At 41.7% G+C, this 8653-nt stretch overlaps 1 long non-coding RNA gene across 1 annotated transcript; it reads left to right on the top strand.

The window, feature by feature from the left end:
* Positions 1-4814: 4814 nt before the first annotated feature.
* LOC118677561 lies at positions 4815-7658 on the top strand. Its single transcript, XR_004974419.1, has 3 exons — positions 4815-4871; positions 5026-5109; positions 6963-7658. It is a non-coding gene; the product is annotated as an uncharacterized LOC118677561 (long non-coding RNA).
* Positions 7659-8653: the final 995 nt, after the last annotated feature.

Raw genomic sequence — 8653 nt, forward strand, 5'->3', positions numbered from 1 at the left:
AAGCTCCATAGTTCTAGAACAGGGAGGAATAAAAGGGGTTTCTAATATACAAAGAGAGTGGGGGAAATCCCTGCTTTTATCATTTTTTTCTGTTCTATTGTTTCCAGGGCCCCAGTGGCCAATAGGCAACTAAAACTCTGAGAGAAGGGCTCTTTCTTTCAGATGAGAAGAACTGGGGTATTAAGAGGGTGAGGGAACCCTGCTATTAATTTTTCTCTCTGTGTCCTCCTATACTTCTAGGCCCTGGACTTGGGCACATTGTAGGAAGCATGTGTCAGAGTGAACAAATAAAGGCCCAGTTTTCTGGCTCCTATCATAGAGATAGCATAAAGAAAGGAGGCTAAGAAAGTGATTATGGACTTTTAGTCCCATGAACTGTACAAGTATAGATCTGATCCCAACCAGCATCCAATAGACTTTGAGAGCTGAACACTGGGATCTATATAGCCAAGTCCCAGAATGACCACTGGATGGTGCAAATTGTGGGACTGATCTAAACAGCAAAACAAAGCTTTGAACATGGAATAGACATGGAAATACAGAAGGCTGTTTAGAACTTGGACTGAATCTAGCCAAGTCATTTGGAAGGTGAAACACATACTTCAAAATAGATTTAAATAAGACCCAGAGTCTCATAACACAATTCAAAGTGTCCAAGATAAAACCAAAAATTACTCAGTATATTTTGAAGAACCAGTAAGATCTTAACTTGCATAGGAAAAAAAGCAATCAGCAAATGTTAATAGTGAGTTGATACAGATGCTAGAATTATTTGACAAAGACTTTAAAGCAGCTATTACAAATATGGTTCAAAATGTAAGAGTAAATCCTCTTGAAGTGGCTGGAATGATAGAATGATGGATGGATTTCTCATCAAAGAAACAGAAACTGTAAAGAAGAACCAAATATAATTTTTAGACCTAGAAATAGAATTACCAAAATACAAACTCATTAGATGAGCTTAGTAACAGAATGAAAATGAGAAAGAGACAGTAATTTGAAGATATGTAAATAGAAATGATCTAATCTGAACAACTAAATGAAAAAAATATTGGAAAAATCATAGAGTCAGGGACTTATTGACAATTTCAAAATATCTAATATTTATCTTACTGGAGTCTCAGAAGAAGAGGAGAAAATGGAATACAGAAAAAATATTTGAGAGACAATTGTATGAAAAGCATAAACCTACAGATTCAAGAAACTCAAGGAACTAAAAACATTTGCGGGGAGAAACTCACAGAGAAACTGGGCCAAGACTGCTGAAAACTAAAGACAAAATATTAAAAGCAGCCAAAGCAAAAATGACATATTGTTATAGGGGACAATGTTTCAATCGACCATGGGTCCTCTCATAAGAAACCATGAAGGCAGGGGAAGTGGCATGATATTTTTTAAATGGCTGTGAATTTCTCATAAAAAAGCATGGAGGCCAGAGGAAGTGGCATGATATTTAAGTGCCAAAAGAAAAGGACTATCGATCCAGAATTTTATACTTAACAAAAATAATCTTGAGGAATGAAGGAACACCAAAGGTATTCCCTGAAGAAGGAGAACTAAGAGAACCAGCAGACCTATCCAAAAGCAAACTTCTGACAGGAGGTTCAGACAGAAGAGAAATGATATCAGATAGAATTTCATAATACTAAGAATGAAGGAGGAGCCACAGAAATGCTAGATATACAGGTAAATATAGTAGACTACTCTTCCATACTTCTTTAAAATATGTAGGATAATTGAAAGTAAAAGTTATAAGTGTCTGATTGGGTTTTCAAAATATACAGATATATCACATAAGGCAACTATAACATTAATGGGAGAAGGCAAAGGAATCTATATGTGGTAAAGTAAGGTTTCTATATTCCACTTGAAGTGGTAAAATATTGGCCCCAAGTAGACTGTAAAATGTTAACTGTGTTTATTGTAATTCCTAGAGAAACCACTAAGAAAAAGCTATATAATGAGGTATAAATACACAATAGAAAAATTAAAATGGAATACTAAAAAACATTTTTTTTAAAAAGTGGCTTAGAGAGGCAGAGAGCTTTTATTTATTAATTTATTTTTAAATATATTTTATTGATTTTTACAGAGAGGAAGGGGAGAGGGATAGAGAGTTAGAAACATCGATGAGAAAGAAACATCGACCAGCTGCCTCCTGCACATCCCCTACTGGGTATGTGCCCGCAACCAAGGTACATTCCCCTGACCGGAATCGAACCCGGGACCCTTCAGTCCCCAGGCCGACGCTCTATCCACTGAGCCAAACCGGCCAGGGCTCTAAAAAACATTTTTAAAAGACAGGGATAGGGAAGCAGAGGGATAAAACAGAAGCAAATAATGAAATCTGCACCTACATTCAAACACAGCAAAGGCTATCAACTGTAAATAGTGCACCAATTAAGAGACTGAGATTTTTAGATTAAAAAAAAACACCCAATGACCCAGCTATATGCTGTCTATAAAAACTCACTTTTAATATAACAAAAAAGGTAGGTTAAAAGTAAGAGGATGGAAAAAGATAAATCATGAAAGCCCTAATCAAAAGAAAGTAGAGTAGCTACATTAATAATCAAGCAAGTAGACTTCAGAGAAAAGAAAATTGTTAGGGCTAAAAGAGGACATTACATACATCATTACATCTTCATGACTGAAGGACCAATTCATGAAGAAGACATTAACAATCTTAAATGTGTGTGCACCTTACAGCAGATTTCAAAATACATGAAGCAACAACAGGCAAAATTGGAAGGAAAACTAGACACATCCACAGTCATAGTTGGAAACTTCACATATCCCTCCATAACTGACAGAATGTGTATACCCTAAACAATCAACAAGGGGAAGTTGGAAAAAAGGCAACAGAGTAATGTTAAAATGAGGAATGAGCCCTAACTGGTTTGGCTCAATGGATAGAGTGTCAGCCTGCAGACTGAAGGGTCCCAGGTTCAATTCGGGTCAAGGAAATGTACCTTGGTTGAGGGCACATCCCCAGTGGGCGGCGTGCAGGAGGCAGCTGATTGATGTTTCTCTCTCATCGATGTTTCTAACTCTCTATCTTTCTCCCTTCCTCTCTGTAAAAAATCAATAAAATATATTTTTTAAAAATGAGGAATGGAAGAAGAAAGGAGTTTGGAATATTGCAAGCAAATAACACAGGTCATTGTATATACCTGGGTTGTGAAGATGGTAATCCACATAGTGCTTTCACTACAGAAACTTTTTTTGTTGTTAATCCTCACCCTAGGATATTTTTTTAAATTAATGTTTAGAGAGAGTGGATGGGAGGGGGAGAGGCTGAGAGAGAGAAACATCGATGAGTTCACATCGATTGGTTGCCTCCCAAATACCCCACCACGGGGGCTGGGGATTGAGCCTGCAATCTAGGTATGCACCCTTGACTGGAATGGAACCTGGGACCCTTCAGTCTGGGCTCACTACAGACACTTTATACAAAACCCAAGACTTTCCTCTAAAAGCATTTCCACTTGTTTCCCTAAAATATGATTGACGTCAGGCAAGTCATTTCTCCCTGCTGAGTCTCCTTTCCTTCATGGGCACAGTGGGTGGGCGGGGCTGCCAACAGGCACCCCACCCTCCTTCCCATAGGAGGAGACTTATCCAAGACTTTTTCCAGCTCTGTGATTTTCCCTATGACTTTATTTTCCAGCAATTTCCCCCCCTAGGCTGGTGTTTTCAAATCATTCTGATGGAGCTGGAATATCTTTCCATCTTTCTAATTGTTTCATTTGCAAAGAAAGTATTAAAGATACGACAGGGTGGAGTCCTGGCTCACTGTCACTCAACCCAAAAGCAGTAATCTGGAAATCTCCCCGCAGACACAATAATTTTGAAACAAAGGTAGAAACCAATATGGAAAAAAACAAAAGTAGAACAAGTTCCAACCAAACATATTGCTTTATTTTCTGCTGAAATCTTTTTTCCTCTGTCATGTAGATACAGCTTAGGCAATATTTAACCAAATATTACTTGTGTGTAATGAGAAATATGGTTATATTGCATTTGGAAAGTTATATGTTACAAACAAAGCCTGACAAACTGTTCCAAGTTCGATAATGCGAGAAGAAACAGAATAAATTAAAAGGTAAACCATGTTCTTCTCAGCTTCCTGATGGGGTTTTGTCCAAACAGCTTGAACAATTGCAAAATATTATTCAGGTAATTTCCTGGCATTCTGCTATTATAGTTTGAATTTTAGTAAAGTTTATTGAACATTTACCATATTGTTCTCGTTCTTCTAGACACGCTGGAAGACACAGAGGTGTAAGAGATATGCTCTCTATTTTCTAGTTATTGTGAGAACTTCTTATTGGACTGTAAATTCCAGGAGGGCAGAAAGCGTGGGTGTTTTGCTCGTTACTACGTGAGCAGTTCCTGGAACAGCGCTGCAAATCAGGTGTGCTCCAGGCCAGTTTTTGGATGATCCTCGAAATGGATTACTTATTTAGCTGCTTGCTGAGAGAATGCGTTTACGTATACATACATAAATGTAAAGTATATACACATACGCACACAGTTTGCCTGTTTGTGGTATGTAAATACATAACAAACAACAAACAGAGTTTTTAGTTTGTGTTTACCTGCACAGAATTGATGGGTCTCACAGCTGGTTTTCTGCGAGTCCATTAGAACAAAGATTCTAAAACCAATCACCTGGCGATGTTGCTAAAATGCAGAGTCGGGTTCAGTGAGCCTGGGGCCGTGTGAGAGTTGCGTTTCTTACAGCCTTCCCCTGACTGAGGTCCAGGGACCACACCTTCAGTAACAAGACAGAGCACGCAGTGCCGCATAGAGGTGTTCAGGTCCGGGTGGAAGAAGTCATAATGACTGCAGCGTACAGCCTTGACAGGGTAAGAAATGCAGAATTTTAAACTGGGAAATGGCCGCAGAGATCATTTTGAAGCCTTAGACATAAAGAGGCCCTATAGATAGCCAGTGACGTTTGCTTCCCACTGGGAGTGGGCCTTGGGACTCCTGATTCTAAAACTTTTGTTCTTTTCACAGGTGGATGTGTATGTCGGTTAAAAGAGAAGTTTAAGAGCAGCCACTGGGGTATCCTGGATGGAACGAAGGGTACTGCCACCTGAGGTAAGAGGTGTTCTAGGCGGGCAACCTAAGGAATGAACGAGTCTTGGGTCTTGCTTGGGCTTGCCGAGCTACCTTCTTTTCCGGAGCCACCGCCCAGGCGGCCTGTGTCTGGTAGAGATGAGGCACAGTGCTCTGAGCACCCCCCCAAACACGGCCTGCAGCCTGAATCAGGATATTTGCCTCACCTCCGCAGCCTGGCTGGTAGCTGTATTTGGGACAGACTAGTTCAATTCCATGCTGCTGGGCCCTATGACTACACTTCTAGTGTCTGGCTTTCCTAGCCCTGACTTGGAAAATGTCTGATTGCTCATTCTGATTTCACAGCCCTGGGGAATGCTATTTCCTAATTAACATCTGAGAAACAGTTTTTACCTGGTTTTGTCCTCGTGGGGTAGACCCATGTTGATAAGAGCAAATGCATATGGGTATGTAAGAGAGAGGGTGGTCAGTGAAAACATGAATAAAACCCGCATTTTCCAAGTTGCCTGGAAGTCGCCAGTAGTTTTCATAAAGCATTCCTTTAGAAATTGTTTTCAAGGGAAAATTCTCAGAAATCTAAAGGCACCTACAGATTCTTTACCATATTTGCAACATGCCCATTGTTAATCAGACCATGCGCTTTGTGTGTTGGCTCTTTGGGGAGAGATTGCACAGGCAGGAAACACCAAAAACAGTCTCTGCTTTACACTCAAGGAAGCCACAGGTCTGGCATCATTGCTAAATATCGGAAGGTCTTGGGAGTCTCTAAACGCCTGGAGTCCTGTTAGGAGTGAGTGTTTATCCTTTATCACAGGCTTTTCCTTAAGCGAGTGAAGATCTTATAACACAATAGTATCACCCATGGTTAAGCCATCCCTTTCTGAGAAATGGATTCCTTTGGGGACGTTCTCTCTGTAACCTCTTCCCTTCCTCTCACACCCCACTACCTTCAACTCCCCAATTGAAAGAGACAGCAAAAGCAGCAAAACAAGCATAAATCTTCATGGTACAATGGAAAGGACTTAGGGAGTAAATATACATGTGTCTGAATTTTGGCTGCATCAGTAACCAGCTGTGTGACCTTCAGCAAGCTGCTTAACCTCTCTTATGTTTCAATTTCTGGTTATGAAATAAAGCTGGACTAGGTGATTAAAAAAATACTTTTTTAGTCTTCAATATCTTGGAGTTTACTGCTTAGTTTTTTCCTAGAGCTCATAAACCCATCCATGGGATTCTGACTTATGAGACTGTTAGGTCGGAGAGAGCCCAGGATCGGATACATGCAGACATGACAAGATAATGGACTTCCCCTGGAATTTCTCACAGATCAAGGTGCCAGACACAGATACCAGCTTCTTCTCCCTGAATTCACATACCCCCACACAGATAAGAACTTCGTCCTGAATATTCCGCCCATTCCCTGCAGCAGAGAATTCCTCAGCTCATGTCCCCGCCCCTCACCCAACCGCAGTATAAAAAAAGCGTCCCCCTCCCTGTTGGCGTGAATCCACGTGCCCTGTCCTTGGGGTACGTGGGTCTCCCGGGGACGCAGAATAAACCTTTTCCTTTCCTTTCTTTTCTGATTCACTGGACTCTATTTCTTGCGCCGCCTCCTGAGCCACCTAACCTAACAGAGACAAAAACTCATTAATGAGAATAGTGTCCTATTTAGTTTGACAATGGAAGTCACTTTAAAAAATCAAGATTACCTGGGTAATTGAAACATATATTAAATCCCCACCAAAGTCAAGAGGAGATCATCGCTCAGCATATTATTAATTTTGAACTAATCAACTTGGCAGTTGGTGGTTGATAGTCCATTTCCATGTCATTTTTCATCCTCTAAAGCAGTCTTCTCCTTCCTCTGTCCTCAGCTCCATCTGAGACCACTTTAAACTGACACTCTCGGCAAATCCTTCCTCAGCACCCACCCTCGGATGCGAACCCCAGCCAGGGACTAACATAGAAGCATAACACCCCATCCTTGAACAACAAAACATCGATTCTCACAGGAAGTAGATCTGGCTTTGTTTTAATAAAAACAGTCTTAGAACTCACGCACACGCACAAACCACCCATGGAAAAAATGTGTCATTTGTGCCTTTGCCTGAAGGAAAATGTTGATACTGTACCATGGTTCATAGAAATTGAATCAACGTTAAATCTCTAAATGACTTTTCTCTGCGAGTGGGAGAGCCACACGGTCCAGTACTCAGAAGACAAAGACAGAGGAAACCTGATCAAAAGTGACTTGGCATTTTGGTTCACCAAGAATCAGAGGGCTGGGAGTCGGGTTTCAGGAAATAGAAGGGAGGAATCTGAACTGCATGAAAGCGATTACAAGAGACATAATGGACAATTACATCAGAACTAACTCCAACCTGCCATGAGGCTCAGTCGCTCTTCATTAACAATGATCATGCTGGCAAACAATGAAATAGATGAGTGAGAGGCCTCCAGTGAACATTGCTTCAGCACACACTCTGCCAAACAAGTGTGCATGTGGCATGTTGTAACTTTACTACTCAGAATCATAAAAGAGCTGGGCACCATTCCCAGAACATTGCTAACTTTTCTTCTTTCTTCTGTGGTCCACATATTATAATGGAATGATTTTTTTCCCCAAAGCCATTCTCAACGCTAGAAATGAAGAGAATATGCGATGCACATGCTACCCAGGGTTCGCCCTAGTTCTTTTCCTGACAGGGTCCGCCCCGACATTCAGCTCCCCCGGGAACAGTGGTGGTTTGAGGGTGTAATAAAGATGAGCTGCCTCAGTCAGAGATGAAATGGTGCTAGCACAGCAATGGGATTCAAGTGCCTTAAGCTTCACCAGGTTTTGATTTGCAAAGGGCTTCTTCCTCCCCGTCCCCTGTCTTGGCAAGTGATCTCTGCAGGATGTAACATATCAGCCAACCCAACTCCATTTCTCTTCACCCCGAAAGTCCTGGGAATTATCAACCATCCTCACCTCCCTTCTTCCAACTCAGAAAGAAATCTCCTCCCTCCCCTCCCACACCCACCATGAAGGTCCTAACTCTGTCTCCCCCTTGACTTGGCAGTCTGACCCGTGCATGCACTGTGTGGGTTCCCAAGCAGAGTCCTGGGTCCCCTTTATGGCTCCCTCCGCTCCACACCCTCTGACCCACAAGGACCCCTCTACCCAGCTCCTCAGTTCAGAAAAATGAGTTAGTATTTGTGTTTGCAGCCTGCACCTTAGATCCCCCTCCCCAGCTCTGTGCTTGACGTGGCTCAGAATTCTCTTCTGTGAAAAAGGGGGAAAAAGAAACTTGAGAAATTCATTCCTTTACAGGTCACTTCTCCAAGTTTCAAATCCCCTCCCCCAGCGTGCCTGCGTGCACCCAGTTTTCAGAGCCCTTTCACATTGTTTCATCGTTAAGGCAGGTCATCCCCATTACTTTACCTTTCCGTAGTGTTTTACTCTTGGCCTTCAAACCAAACTCTCCTTTAAAAAGCATTCCTCTCTTCGCCCTGCCTCCCTATCAATGCTCCATCCTGTTTCCTTTTTTTCTCTCCAAGCTCCTTGGAACTGTACTTTCCCAGG

Source organism: Myotis myotis, unplaced genomic scaffold (genome assembly GCF_014108235.1).
Source record: "Myotis myotis isolate mMyoMyo1 unplaced genomic scaffold, mMyoMyo1.p scaffold_m19_p_2, whole genome shotgun sequence".
NCBI lineage: Eukaryota > Metazoa > Chordata > Mammalia > Chiroptera > Vespertilionidae > Myotis > Myotis myotis.